At 38.2% G+C, this 16,336-nt stretch overlaps 1 protein-coding gene across 17 annotated transcripts in view; it reads right to left on the bottom strand.

Moving 5' to 3' along the window:
- The window catches only part of SULF2 (sulfatase 2), a 165,214-nt gene that overhangs the window by 75,504 nt on the left and 73,374 nt on the right, over positions 1–16,336 (bottom strand). The window contains exon 1 of one of the 17 annotated variants that reach the window (XM_072026625.1): positions 12,642–12,664. The exons of the other annotated variants lie outside the window; for them this stretch is intronic. The gene's annotated coding sequence lies outside the window, so the exon portion shown is untranslated. Of the gene's footprint in view, positions 1–12,641; positions 12,665–16,336 lie in introns of those variants that run through there. 17 annotated transcript variants of the gene reach the window in all.

The raw sequence follows: 16,336 nt of genomic DNA, 5'->3' as shown, positions 1-16,336 counted from the left end.
TGCTAAGCATTAACATTGTTAATAAGGCTCAAAGACACATCTCAAGCTCTATACAGAGGACGAAGTTGGTCACACAGTCCAGACAATGAAAAAGTCCAGCCCTCCTTTTCGCAATTAGTAAATCTCTCTTAGAATAGTTTCTTGCAAGCAACCAATGATTTAGTATTTTTAATAAAGAATTTTTCATTTCATAAAGAATTCAGCTATGTTTTGTTTTTTTTTTTTTTTTTTGAACATCTTAATCTAGTTTTCCCTAAGTAGGCTTTCAATGCCTTTTTAGCGTGCACACTGCATCTTATTCTGATACCTGGATAAGGCAGTATATAATACAAGATGTGAAAGATTAGTAAAAGTGAATATAATAAAGAAGTCAATAACCCTATTTTCAAGTCATGCCCTAATTTAAATAAAATCTTGTGAGAAAATCTTAAAAAATGAAAAAGATCTGTACCTATCTAATAACTACTACTCTATGATCTGGAAGTGTTAGAACAGATAAATGAATAATCAGCTGAAATGGGCCTTAACTCAACCTAAGCACAGTGTTCGTTCTTTTCTGTACATTTAATGTTAGTCCAGGACCTATGAGGTAACCACACTCTCTGCACCCTACATGTACATGGGGCACTCCAGACACCCTGGAGCAGCCATCTACATTTTCTGCCCCCAACAGCTCCCAGCTAGGAGCAAGAATCCAGTGCATGCGTTCTAGCTCTTTGCCAAAGGCAGGACTGGTTTGCAGCTTTTACATTCAGCTGTATTTGCTGCACCCACAGTAGGGAGTACCTTCAGTTATGAAGACCTATTCCATGGGCACAAAATCCACACACACAAAAAAAAGGATACAACTGGGCTTCACTTTCATGAGAAAGGCTACATCTTACTGTTTAATTACTCTGCTTATCATTATGACTTTTAATTATTACTGTAAAGTAGTCCTCCATCCCTACCTCAAACACTTTCCATAATAATACAGACATCTCAAATTTACATGTTTTAAGTGGGACTTCAAATCCACACCTTTAAGAGACATTCAGAGAGCACAATATACACAACTGCCAGCACTCTGCATGCACAGAGAAGGCTAAGTTTTCTTCATTTTCTTCAGCTGCCTCAGTAGCAGAGGTGAGCTAACTTTCTGGTGCGGAGGAGGAGGCGTGATACCTGTTATGAGACAGCTGTTTACACAGGAAGGAACAGACATGCCCTAGAGCATGCTAGGCACTCCTTCAAGACTGAAATAGGAGGAGCAATCTTCAAAGCTAAATTTCTTTGAGTTTAACTAATACGTTAATCAATCCATCAGAAGGGAAAGTAAGTTGTATCTCTGATATAGCAGGGCATGCTAGCAAAGCAAGAGGAGAAAGCTCAATCTTTTAAAACAAAGAAGCAACTCATCACCTGACAAACTTGGAGGTACTAGTGAGGAGGGGATACAGGAGAAATTACAAGAGAGGTTTAAAAAATTATAATATGCCTAAGACAAGCATCTCTGAAAATTATCATTTTTCTTTTTTAATTGTAGTTAATTTTAATATTGAAGCTTATCTTTTGAAGGTGTTTTGTAGATACCCCTTGAGGGTCAGAACTGATCCATCAGAAATAGAGGGGTTACTTCATAAGAAATATTCACCCAGGAGCCACTGGCATGACTTTCCTTCATTGATCATCTGCAAGTCCCTGGGGGGTTTCCTGACTCGCTTTCTGCGAGGCCAAGTGGTTCCGCAGGTTACTTCCTTTGGGGACTGTGCAGATAGACTAGCAAAAAGACACACAGTTTTGACGTTATGGTAACTTCAGGACTCCCAGTATAGGTGATGTGCACTCATTTGGAAGACCTAAAGCATACATTATGCATTCTCAAAGTATCAATAATTATGTTTTGAAAAGGTGGCTTTTAAATTACAAATCAACTATTTCATTCTTTTTCCCTAGGTGCCCAGGGCAGAGATTACCTACATAATGTCTAAAGGACTTTAAAGTCAGCCAAATGCTTTATACTTAATCCAAGACAACAAGGAAAATACTTAAGCAGAAACACGTCCCATCACTGCTGGAGAATGTTCTACTTCCATTTCCAGAGAGTTAAAAATAGAGCTGAATCCACACATGAGCTTTAGCATCACTCCCCTACAATCTCCTTTCAGCAAGCAATTATTAAGATTTTGCGTGCAACACAGATCTGACTGCAGTACTGCACTGGTAACAGCCACTGACTCAGTGATGTCCTAAACGCACTTTGCAAACCTGTTTCCTCCTCTTTCCATCTTTTGTGTTTATACGTTAATACATTCATAATAAAAGACTTGATTTCTGTTCATCTTTCAAAAGTTTCAGGCTGATTACAGGAGTTGTCTTAAGTACTAAAAATAAGTCTGCAGCTACTCTCTACGTTCAGAATCTAAGCAATTATATTTATTTTTCCTTACCTTCTTATATAAGCAGAAAAGAGATTCCCCTTCTGTAATCTGACTAGCATCCTGGTCTTCCACTTAATTATCTTAAGCCTTTTATTTTCTTTCTGTCACATAAGTACCCATCTCAGGTGACTTATACCTATGTTTTCTTCATATGTAGAGCATGTCTGAATTATTATTTGTGACCACAATTTCTCCTTTCAATTAAGAAAAATAACTTATGCCATTTTCTCTAGACTCACAAGCTGCATCCTCTCTATTTGCCATTAAAAAAAATGTAACTTATGGTCACTGTAGGAGCATTGCTGGCTACAATTGTATTTGGCAAAGAACACATTAAGCCTGATTGGTCTCTCTAAACATTGTTTTTCTTTTTTCATTAAACATCTGAGCTGCCCTATGAGGTCTGATCCCGTATTCCTGAATTCAGAGATTGTTTTATCACTCACTTTATTAGAGGTCTGTATGTTTATCACTAAAAAGTCTCTGGATTACCAGTGAACAACAAATTAAAGTTCAGAATTCTTATGTCATTTACACACCTAAAATGGAGTGAATTGATTTTTCAGAAGTGGTTAGCACCCACAGGAAACAGTTCTGAACATTTATCTATCTTTCCTTAGGTCCTGAAATTCCACTTGAACTCTCTTGACGTTTGGCAATGCAATCTTCTTATTTACACTTCAGTTGGCTTTACATTTTTTCTATACCTCATTACTCTCATGCTTTATCACAGTAGTAATTCTTGAGAATCTTGTTCATCCCAAAGTATAATAGAAATCAGTTACTTTCCCTACAAACAGATATTCTCATGCCAGATGCTGCTGTTAGTTGGTAAAAGTTGTTACCATACACTGAACACCTGACCTGGTATGTGTACTGCACATAAAAAAAAGACAAAAATAATAATAATAAATAATAAAAAAAAAACAAACAATTTGTTAAAATGAGATTTTAAACTCAAAATCTATTTTTGAAGATTTGATGCTTAAGGTTTTCTGAAAAGCCCTGTAGTACCAGCAAAAAAAGCTGCTGGAGGTACCTGTTGAATCATCACACAGTTTTTTAGTAATAACAGTAGTAAAACCAAAAACTTACCTGATATCTAACTGCGATCTGCTAAATGAATGACAGTGAAGTGCCAATCCATACTCATTGCTCAGTATTAAAACATTTTGACTTTTGTTTACCAGCAAAGGTCAAGACAAACTTCAGGCTTAAAAATTTCCGGCTGAATAGATTTTAAGGCTGAACTCTTACATGAAGTGGAACGTTTTATCCAAAGGGCTCTGCCTGCAGTATTACATAACCCAAAGGTGGACTTCCCACTCTCCAGCAGGCTTTTGGCTTGCATATTCCTAAACGCACACAAGATTGCAGACAACTTTTTTCTGACCTGCATCAGTTTAGTACCAAGTAAATGAAATAGTCTGGTTCTTTTACCAAGAAGAAAGCATTTTCAAGTGAACAGAACAAGTATTTCACCAAAAGCACTGTGACACACTTACTAAATCAGAATCTATTCAAGCTTCCCAGTTTTATGATTAAAAACCTCTAAAATGCCTAGAGCAATTTTATTAATTTATTTATTTATTTTAAGGAAACTATCTTGGGCATAGAACTCTTGCAAAACATGATGGTTCCAATATCCAAGACAGGAAAAAGGAGAAATATATGCAAATAAAACCCTAGTCTCAAGCTCATCAAGTCAAAAGCAAAATGAGTTGTATCAGGTAGCACCTGTTCAGAATATTTGTTTTTAAATGTTGCATGAATTAGTAGAGGTTTAATTTAAACTAGTGTGTCATCTGCCAGAAGGAAGCTGATAAAACTTCAAATGCTAACAGGGGAAAACATGTAAATTTTTTTTATGGATGGCAATTTTTTTACAGCAAAGTTAAATATCTCTTAAAGACGAAATGATAAGAAGTTAGGAGTAATATTTCATCTTCTTGTCTAGTTGGTGTAGGCATCTTTCAACATGTTTGTGTTCTACAAAGATTGTAAAAGGCACTAACAATTGTGATAAAGTTTTTTTCTGGAAAAAAATAACACCTTTAATTTTACTTGAAGTATTTTTTAGTACAGACATCTATTAAAATTCAAAACAATCAAAACCAAAAGTGCCTTAATCATCTCTCAAAATACGGAAATATTTTTATTTAAGATTAATATTCATGAAGGAGAAAGTAGCATTTTGAAAGTATTCTTAGGCTGCGGTTGGTGATTTGTCAAAACCAGGCTGAAAAGGATGGAGATGTATGATAACGCGTTCATTTTACATATTCAGCTGTGATTTTTAAGGTCAAAAATATTAACGTTGAAACCATCTCTGCTTAATTAACTCCTCCTTCTGCTGCTCCCCCACCTGATAATTCCCCTTTCTTATCCCACTGCTATGTGTAATACATATACCTAAAATAAACCCTTGGATCTGAACTCCAGACAGACAAGGGCCAGAATTTGCAGCTTGCAACTTTTCCTAAAGATCAGCCAATTCCATACACCTCAAAAGAAAAGAGTTCCCATTTGGGATTTGAACAGCTAATGTTAATGTTGTTTTTGAGCAGGTTTCCCCCTCCTCTCAGTACGAGGAACAAGTTTTTAATCAAGAATTCTAGCTTGGAATTGTATTTTTTGGAAGAACCTCATCCTTTGCAGCTTAGTATAAATTTATCATATTTCCATACATGAACTGTGCATATGAACTGTTTGGATCAAGTCCATACAGAATGTCCTGGATGAATCCAGACACTTCAAACTGAACTTCTGCAGACAGAAACACCAGGAAAGGTATTCCAGAGTTAGTGCTGCAGCACATCAAATTTGAGCAGAAGGTGCTCAAATAATGACCAGCCATTTCCCACTGTGTCTGATCTTTTGCAATCCAAATCCAGCCTGCTGTTTGGCTGACACTGTAAAACAGGAAGATGACATCTGCATCACAACACTACATTATCATCTGGCAGCACAGTTCACATCTGAGGTCACTGCATTTAACTGAATTGACAAGCTTTGGCTGTTTATATATGAAAATATCAAAGTGATAATTCTGTTAATTTTTAGCTTAACTGGTCTAGCATACTTTACATTTTCTAATACATTTTTTTCCTTTTTACCTATTGCCATTCATAAATAAATCTCAAATGGATTTACAAATTAAGTAGGGAATATTATATTGACTGAGAAATTGAGCCACAGAAAGGTAAAATGACTTACTCATGGTCAACTCAAGAGGCCAGCGAGCCACCTAAGTGCAGATACCCTGGGCTGCAAACCATTGTTCTGTTTGCTAGGCTGCACCTTTCCAACTTGAAGCCCATTGACCTCTGGGCCTCCTCAAACAAGAGCCAATCTATTGTCAGAAGACAAATTCACTATACAACATCCACACCTGCAACAAAGTGCTAACAGATTTTCAAGTAGAAAAAAGATTTAATCTCCCCTCTTCTAAGGTTAAATTTTTAAGCTACACAATATATAATGACCTGCTTTGCTTACGATAGCTTCTATACATGCATCACAAGTATCAGCCCACCCTGTGCTAACTGCTCTCCTTGATACTCCCACACACGGCAGAACTTCCCCACTAGTGTTGCCAGCTGAGGTCCCAACTGTGCTGCGCGAATTATTACCCGTTGAGATTACCAGAGCAGTAATGCAGGGCCACAGGCAATGCACACTCAAAGAAGGTTATTGAGGAACAGCAGATGAGAAATGCCCTATGTTCTAGAGAAGCTTGTGGGGCAAACCAGGTGTATATGCACGGGTGTGCACGTGCAGCCAAGTGGGACCAGAGGAACGCTCCAGCAGTCCCTGCAGTGGGCACAAGGCACGTGTGTTTCCAGGGGGGTGGGAAGAGGTGGATGGAGAGGGTGTGGTGAGGGGGAACGGTGGGGTCCAGCGTTGAAGACAATAATAAACTTCCCTTGCAACATATGGACTCACATACCAACTGATGTTAAAACGAAAATAGAGAATTTCCTTAACACAGCCTTAGTGAGGTAGTTTGTTTTCCCTATGTGGCATTCCGGGTTCTCTCACGACTCAGACAGATACATTTACATTGATGACAAGTGCTCAGTTCCTCAAAAAAAAAAAAAAAAAAAAGTAAATCATCAGAATACGAAGTTTAAAATAAATAAGTAAATAACTGGCATCTGATACAATCACATAACTTCAGGTTGTTAGAATTTATTCAAGCTCTGTCCAGTTTGTGAGGAAAAGAAAAAAGGTAAGTAGGAAAATACCAACGTATTTACCATGGGAAGTCATGATTGAGGACCTTACTACAACAATCAACAGGCAGTCTGTTTACTTTGATCCCCTTCTGATCATCATAAGCACCAAACCCAAGAACAAAAAGATGAAAAAATTTGCAGCTGAGTGTTCAATATCCAGAAGAAAATATAATGTTCCAACCATGTCCCTTTTGGCAGTCCTTAAATGACATCTCTGCTCAGAGATCTTGGGACTAAAACGTTTATTAAAACTAAAATAATGCAGATTTGTCTGTAGCAGAGTTGATAACATGCAGTGGTGATAACTCACAAAATTTGCATGGCTCTATCAAGTTTGCACCTACCAACAAACTGCCTCGAGGATGTTCTGACACTAATGTGTCGTATGCACGCTCCTCACATCCTTGAGAAGCTCCACTGCTAACAGAAGCTGAAGTTAGAAATCACTGCTCATCAGTTTTTGCCTTGTGATCAACTTTGAATATCAGATAAACCTCAAGGGCTTGTTTTGACTTTTGAAAACAGTTTTCCCTCAGAATAGAACCTTTTTCTTCAAGCAGCGTCTTTTTTTGCCCTTTTCCTCCTTAAAAAAATCTCTGCAAGATCTAATTTTCCACATATATTTACAGTTGTGAGCACGTGCCTGGCAAATCAGGAAGTACAAATCTCAAGCTGAGCGATAAAAACTCTTCGCTGCTGGCAGCATTATCTCTAAATACATACATATACATATATACACACAGACATATATATACATATATTTATATATTCTATTTTAGGATAGCCTGAGTGGATCAAACACACACACAACAAAAAAAAGAGCTGACTTTAAGCCATTCTGCCAGTTCAGACACGTTCAAAAATGTTGTAGAGGTAATTTTATCCAGAGAGACTTTGTGCCAGATCAGGTATCACTTCTCCTCCCATATTTTAACAAAATAAATCACATGGTTGGCTTAATTTGGAAAACAAAACAAAACAAAACAAAACAAAAAAAACAACAACCACACCCACAACCAAATAAACTAAAAAATAAATCTAGTTTTTACTTCCAGATGATCCAGTACTGCACAGGTCTAATCTTAATGATCGCAAATGCAATCTTATGCATGAAAATGTTATTCTCCTTGCTTTAATACAGTTAGAGTGGGAGTGATAGCATTTGCCTATCAGACCTAAATGCAAGGCAGAAGATGAGACTGAAAGACACTCGACTTAGCAGGCTGTGTTACAAAGCGTGGGCTCCCCAGATCTCTTTGCCACAGCAATCCCACAGCAAGCCTTCTCAAGGTTATGGCAGATACTTCTCTTCCTTCAGTTTGCCATGTGCTCATTTCCTTAGCCTCACTGCTAAATTTAAAAAAATTAATTCAGGGTAAAAGAGCATTAGGCCTGCCTCAGTGGCTACAGAGATGAACCCAGGCAAGTTAGAAGCCTAAGTTCCTCAGTAGTTTGACCTGTTTAATGGAAAGAAACAAATACTGTGGCAAATGGTATAGCACAGATATGGATACTATTAACTCTATTTGCATCTGTAAGTCTTATAATATCTAGCTGATTTTGATTTTACTTGATACACACCAGTCCCTGATTGTCCCCTTTCCACAGCAGCTCAGTGAGCAGAAATGATCTGTTTATCTGGGTGCTTTTCCCACACACCACTTCTACTGCAATAGAGTATATCAAATAAACGGTCCAACTACAGTGGTCTGAGGCAGCGTACATGAAATTGCAGTTTATGTTTAGCAGCACTATTACACCAGATTAGAATAACTGGCATCCCGAATTTTTACAACTCAGTGTATTGCATTTAGAAGTGGCCCTATAGGTTGTTCTACATCAGTGCTTATATGATGATGAATACTTCTGGAATTTAAGCATTGAAATACTTTGTACCCTTCCTAACATATTAGCTTAAAGGTTAAGTATTACGCTAATAACGGCTATTTCTAGGGGGCATATTAACTGCACGAGATTGATGTTGGTAGGTACAACGAAGCCATAGCACGCTCTTTGCTGTAACAGAGCACAAGTTCTCTTGCTGACCTACAGCTATAAAAACAAATACGGACTTGAACAGCTGTGCAGCAGCTACTACTAAGTTAAAAAAACTGAACTGTAATGAACTACAAATTAACTACAGCACTGTAAACTCAAGTACAATTAAAATGTGCATAGTTTGAAGTTTTCACATACTTTTATACATACTGTTACTCAGACAACACTGCAATTTAACATTAAATGTGCATCAGAAGCTACCTGACAGGCAGCAGTCAGCCTCCTGCCATCCTGATCTCAACAAATGCTTTTTTTAAAGAGTTTGGGCAACACTCCCGGGCATTTAGCAGCTATTAAGTTTTAATAACTCTGTAAATCAACAGTGATGCATCCTCAAACACTTGTACAAGCTCGGCAGCATCTTTCATATCTACAGCTTTATTAATGCTTCTTTTTACCTCCTGTGACTTAGTAATGCACATGGGAACAGCCTTAGCACGACTAATAACAAAGGTCAAGTAGATTACTAAGTAACTGATTCCAGGGAACTGATGAAGTCAGAGTGGGTGCCTTCGTGAGCATTTTCAAGCAGGAAGTATTTATTCTTTATCTTTTTAAATTAGTCAGTCAAAAGAAACAGAACTCAAACAGAAAATCTGCAAAACATAACACTAACTGAATCACTTTCAGGGCTGACTGCCACACTTCCAACCTTGGCATACCTACTTTCCCCATGATTCGGGAACTCTTTGGGATGCAATCTGACTATCTGGTACTGAAGCCATTCCTTCATTTATTCTATAGGCAGTGGGGAAACAGATGTTCTGACACTGAAGGCAGGCAATTGCAACACAAAAAACAGAGCCAAAGAAAATAAAACTCCTCTTTAGAGGAATATAACTACACAGAGATAAGTGAATATTCCTAGAAAGAAGAGATAACTAACTACAGGTAAGTAGGCAGAGGAAATGGTATCCTGAGTTTCCTCTTTACAGTTAGCCATCTTCCTGAATTGAGTTAACTGAAGGAAAAATCATTATGTATGACTAAAGGTTTTCTGTGCAAGGCTGGGAAAACAGACTATCAAAAATACACTTGATATCTTTAGGCTGCATAAAATGCATGTAAGAGAAAATAAATGGAATACTAAAATATCATCTCGGTTTACATTTCCCTGTGTTTCTGCCAGTATTTCTTCAGGCAATTCACACATGGCAGAAAACAAAAACTTCTCCACCTACCTAACACGATGCTGTTGATGTAGCAGTATTACATACCAGCATTTAAGGAAAGATTTACCAAGCTCTTCTGTCTGCAAAGTTTTTAAAGAAGCACTATTTATAATCTACAAGCTCATAAATAAGATTCAGTATCTTCATCAATAGCTTCTGTGGCAAACAGGAAAAAAATAATGAGGCAAAACATTCAAGTCCCAAAGTTTGGAAGCTCTAGTCCCCAGCAAAGCAGTTTAAATATTTAAGCTGATGTGCAGCAGAGGCTAACCTGAGGCTTTCAAGTTTAATTTCTGAGAACGAGTTTGAAATTGTCAGAGTTCTGCCCATTTGCTAATTAGCTAGGACAACTACTTATCAACCCTGGTGTTCTTGTGACTGAGCACTCTTACTTTGTTTTTATCGGTGCAAATCAGTGTAAAAAGGTTCAAAAGCAGAGCCTGACTCATTTGAAGGCAGCAGTATGTGACAGCTACTTCGAGTAGTTAAGTACTCGGCAGGGTACAAAACATAACATGTAATGCTGCTCATCTCATTCCACACCTGTAGCAATATAACCGATCACACACATGCAGAGTACCAGGGAATGAGGTTCAAAAATTCCTGACTCCTCTTGCTTTTCTACAGAGCTCACACTGTGTAATCACATTCTTCCAGTCAGACCCTAATTCAAATTGCAGCAATCTAGGAAATGTTAGCTGAGTTTCTCAGTAGTTTTTCTTCTATCATCTAATATGAAAAATTTGATGCCATCCCAAGTACCTTTACCCTTGACAGAAATAACTTCCTTTACAATTGTGCATGAATATAACATTTTTAAAATCACCTGATTCCTAGAATACAAGATTTCCTCCTTATTCGCATAATACTTAAAAACTAAGCAAATTCAAAGCCTTTGACACTGCCTGCACTATGGCTTTAAAAAAAAAAAAAAAAAAAAAAGCCCAACCACTTAATTTCCAAACACTAAGGACCACTGTTAGAAAACAGTGTATTTTTAATATACAATATATTTCAAGCAATAAAGCTATAATTACCATTTTGATTTGAGCTTTGCAGAGTTTAGCACACTAAGTTTGATTGCAGACAGGAATCTGCTTGCCTAAACATCTGTCAGCTGTAAAAAAGGAAGCCACCCTAACATTCAGGGCAGTAGCATATGTGCATCATTTTCCTTAGCATGACTTTAGGAAGACCAAGTACTGGTCACTGACATTTTTAACAATGACAACTTTGAAGCTCTCATTTTCCATTTCTACACTAAATGCAGTAAGGTTTAGCCATGCAGACTCCTAAGGCTAAGCTAACTGAAGAGTGTGACCAACCAGATAGGATTGTACTACAATTTTAAATGGCAGGAAAACCAGCCAGGTTAGATTTGGTAAGCAGCGTGCTGCTGCATCCGTTCGTTGATTATTCTCATCTGGGTGAGCCATCATGCATACCAAGCTTGCTGCAGTTACACTAGGAAGCATATTTGTGATAGATCTGAAGTAGTTCTCCCTGTTTTGGTTATTACTGCTGTTCATTTAGAACACTGTATTTTTGGAGTCCAAGGTTGCTTCCTTAGGTATGTTGGAGCTAACATATCTGCAGGTTGCAAACACAGTCTACTTCAGAAGCAACTTAATGCTGGTATACACGAGTGTGTGCATCCAAACTGATGCAAAAACAGGCCATTAAAAAGAATAAAAAGAAAAAAGTGAATCATAGCTTGTCCCGCAAACCTTTCCAGGAACCAATGTCATCACATGCTGCAATGTCAGAGGGAAAAATATGGCATCTGCAAGACTGTCTGGAGATTTCAAAGGAAATATGCCCTGATGAGCTCAATAAACAAGCCAAAGTTTATATGCAAGACATTCTGTAGAACTCATGTGGAAAATTCCAGCACCGTCAAAATGAACCCTTTAGCAAAATTATTCATTTATAAAACAAAAAAAGAACAAGAGGGACAAATCACAAAACACCTAGGCTTACGCACTTAAGAAACAGGTATTAAAAAATTAGAGGGTCTCATTTTCTTCAGCAGTTTATAAAGGCAGTATTTTTATTTCACAGAGGCTTGGAGTAAATGCCAACATTTCTTTAAAGAAATAAGCCTGATACTGCATATTTATCAGGCACTCAGGGGATCTGTATGGTAAAAACATGCCAGTTATTTTACAGAGAATATACTAATTTGTTTATGCTCCTATAAAGCACCTTACTGTGAGCAGGTATAACACTGTATATATACTGGCCTTATGAGGCAACTGTAAAGCCCTGCATGATTGACTGCTATGACTTACAGAGAAAAATCACTTTATACATTGGCTGCGTTCCCTTATTTTCTCAGTACAGCTGTAATAAGGAGTCTTGTTATCTTAAAAGAAAGAAAAAATATCAGAAGCCTTGTTAGGGGGCTGTTTTATGTAGAAAGCCACATAGACAGCAGATAATTCAACCTATATTGTTTGTCCTCCAGCCTCACATTTATTGTTTATTATCAAATGAAATGAGAGCACAGCCTGCAATTTTTTTCCCCCTGCATTTCTGCAATACTTGGCATTTTGAAGCTTTGATTAAAACATATCCTCTTTTGGCTATTCAGATACATAAATTCACCATCTAGAAAACAAAATACTACAAAAATTCTAACAGCTGCAAGGTGCAATTCACCTGCAAACCAAGAAACCCATTTCAATGCCCTTTGAAATGAATTTGCTAGAGTGGAGTCTTCGATATGCCAGGCTTGCATTTTTTGCACATACCTGTCACATCCAACAGCATTTGCTGCTTCTGCCCAAACTGAATCCACTCCTTCATTCCTCCCTCATCAACGCACACTTTTGTCTGTGAAGCATCAGCCTGTTTTCATGATTTATTTATTTCAAGTCATTTGGTAGTAGCTGGAAAGTCAATAGGTGCATGTTAAAATGATTTTTCTTAATTATTTAAAGCCTCAGAAGATTAAAAAACTCTTAATGTGAACTGACTATTCACTAAATAATGCTCAAAGAATAAGAACCCCTATAGCCTTTTTAAAAATAAATAAAGGACTTGACAAGCTAACTTCAAGAATAACCAACACTCCTGTGAACACACTGCCCCTCCTGATACAGGTTCATACAGTTGCATATTGAGTAAAATCCATTGATAACAGTGAACTGACATTGACAGATAAGCACCAATGAAGATGTATAGTGACCATCTTTTAGCCTTTGGTGTTGAAATAACGTCCAGCGTGTGATTAATGGACGCTGCATTTGTGAAAAGGTGCTGTCATCATTAAGGATTTCTGAAGCAAGGTCTGTTCCAACATGTTGTTAACACAGCTGAGGTCAGCACAGAAAGATGTCAACTAAACACTAGAAACTCCTGAAACAGCTTGTGAGAGAGAAAACTGGTGAAGATGCACTTGACATTCAGTAACAAAAGGCAGCTAGCTTGGTGCTATAACTTTTCTCTTTGTTTTGAAGGTGTGCACAAATCAGTAAAAAATATAATCAACTGAAATGAAGCTGACTTGTGAGGAGTACACATAGAAAATCTTCTGGTAAAATGAAACTATCATGAAATACATTACCTTTTAGGAGACCAGAACAGTACAAATTGATCAAATGCTCATTCTGCTCTACAGAGAAATACATTAATATGTATTAGCTTCCTTCATCAATCAGAAGTTCCAGAAATTGTATTCCTCTTGCGCAGATCAACAATGTTTTCTCTGCTAGCAGCCTTTCATGTGTATAGCAATACATTTCACACAAAACAAACATTTGAAGATGTTTGAACTGTTTAGAACAATGCCAGAACTTATTCAGTAGCAACTTCCCAGCACAGAAATTTTAACTTACTTTCCAAATCACCACACATTTTTTCCAGGAATGCCAGTGAGAGACCTTGAAGAAAACTTGTTTTGTATTTCACAAGCAATTTCTAGGATGTCCTGTATGCCAACTGCTGAGTGATTTGAGTATCTTCCTTGCAGCAGTTTTGAGACTATGAGTCATTTGGAAGTAAGATGAACAGGATATGATTGGTGTGGTTACCACATTGTTTGAGATTTCGTGAAGACTGTCCTTCCAAATAAGCAGGAAGTGCTCCAAAGAGATACAGAAACCATTTCCTGGTACGCACAGAAAGAACTTGCCTTGAGGAGAGAGCAAGTCGCTGTGAAGCAACTTCTGTTTTCAGACAAATGATATAATACGCTTTATAATATGCAGAGAAAAGAAATTCAACTTCTACTTTAATAGGTTAAGATAATTACAACACTTGATATAGTTTATCTATGGTTAAGCAAGTTGACTTATTAACACCCGAGATGTAATCATGCATTTGCCCAAGAAACACAAGGAAAACCTCTGCCCAGGTATCTAAGATGCTTAATTGTAAATCTGCAATTATTTATGATAAAGTTAACAGAACTCAATTGTTGTTGCTACTGTTTACCATAGCTGTTGATACTGACTGACCTCTTGTAAAATGGTAGCTTCATCACAATGCTCCTCAGCTTGAGCAGAGATAAACAACACACAAAGCTGTCTTCAATAGCAAGGGCTGAGCTCTGCCTGCATTTTTAGCTAGTACTTCCCTGAAATTCCTGGTGTCCTTCTGAAGTCAGATACACAAGTAGTAAAGGAAGGAGCCTCAGGATAAAGGTGAAAAGAGTCTGTCTCCCTTGCAGTGCATCATATTGGGTAACAGACACACCCTCCCACAACACAGAGCTGCTGGCAGAGGAGAGCACGCTGCCCTTTGCAGAGTCACAGGCTCTGTTCAGCTCCCTGCACCTCACAGTCAGGATCAGAGGCTTAAACACAACCTGTGGTGCTAAGAACACAAATATAAACACCACATAGTAGGAATCAGTTTAAAAGACTGAAGTCCTCTATCCTCTTCTCTTTCTGTTTTAACTCTGTAAATCAGCAATTGTTATTCTGAGTCTATGGGAAAGGGCAATTCATATAGAGTCAGTGTGCAACTTCAGAAAGAAAAAACACTACACGTTTTCCCATCTTCTCAAACTTGGAAAGGAAAATATCATGAATTGTATTTTGTAGCAGTTTTTTTTAAACTGTAAATGTTCATTTTGTTACTGCAAGATCCTCAATGGAAGCTTGAATAGGAATCTTCTCTTTTATAATGCTTGAGGGAGAAGCTTCTACATGTTAAGGACTCCCTTGCCTTAACTGAGAGCCTTTCTAAGGAGAACCGGGCAGGGGCGTTCCCTCCTCGTGACAGCAGGCAGGATCCTCCCTGGTTGTTTCAGGCAGGAAGCAGTATGCTATTCACCAGAGCCTCAATAAGTGACAGTTACTTTAAGCCATGAGAAATGTTTTCCTATTGATATGTCTAATCCCCTGATGATTCAGCTGCATAGGGAAAGAAGAGCTCAGAAGCCTTTCATTTGGTCACAGACTGCCTGGAGCTCTCTACACTTTAAATAGACAGCGAGCCCATTGAGAAGGAAGACAGACATGTTCCTTTTGCCTGGTCAGACTTGAAGCCAGACTTAGAAAGTGAGGGGCTGAGGAATGCAAGTCAGCCTGCTGTCATATATCACAACGCTGAGTTTTACAAGTAGCCCAAGCATTTATCAACAGCAAGATCAGTGGCAGAGCCTAACCCAGACCACTGAAGAACTGGTGTGGGGAGAAAAAACATAAAAATTTTCCTCGAGATAGGAGGATATAGGGTCTGTTGTCCAATTTTGATGTCATCTGCTTGGCAGCACTGGTCTGTCTTTGCAAGGCCCGCAGTCACAAGACTCATCTGTGCTTTAGGTAAACCTTTCTTTTGTGAGAATCCCCACCGCCAAGCTAAGCCTCACACAGCAGAGATGCAGCTCTCGGGGAACTTGAACTGCACATCTGTCCAACTAGAAGTCCATACCGTAACAGTGTGCTTGAGCAGCAGCTGGCAGCAAGGCAAAGCCTACCCTCTGATGGACCCCAAAAAGGGTGCACAGCCCTCTCTGACTGCTCTGTGCTCAACCATCTTCCCTGCTGCTGCAGCTAGGTGTGGAGCTGACCTACCGAAAGGAATGGGGAGCAAAAACCTTGTTTCAGTCACCCACCATGCACATAAAAAAAAAAAAAAAAAAAAAAAAAAAAAAGATGAGAAAGAAGAAAGAATCAGGCACAGAATGCAAGCCAACAAGAACCACCAGACTGCATGTAAAACATAATGCAGTGCTGTTTCCATTCCAACAGCCCTAGGAGTTTAATGATGCAGCCTGATTGATCAGATAAAACATAAATGAACTGCCCAGAACACAGGTAACACCCCACTCTGCAGGATTAGGAAGCAGAGCAGTCACAGCCTTTGTCTGTGCTGCCTTCCTTCTCTTTACTGGCAGAATACCATTTCTGACAGCGCTTTTGCAAGCTCTTCAAGAAAACTTCTTTTTATTTCTTGCACTGTAGCTCAGACAAGATTATTATAGAAAAAGAGGTGGATT

This window comes from Anas platyrhynchos, chromosome 21, assembly GCF_047663525.1.
Source record: "Anas platyrhynchos isolate ZD024472 breed Pekin duck chromosome 21, IASCAAS_PekinDuck_T2T, whole genome shotgun sequence".
Lineage (NCBI taxonomy): Eukaryota > Metazoa > Chordata > Aves > Anseriformes > Anatidae > Anas > Anas platyrhynchos.
This window is presented reverse-complemented; position numbering and strand designations above follow the sequence as displayed.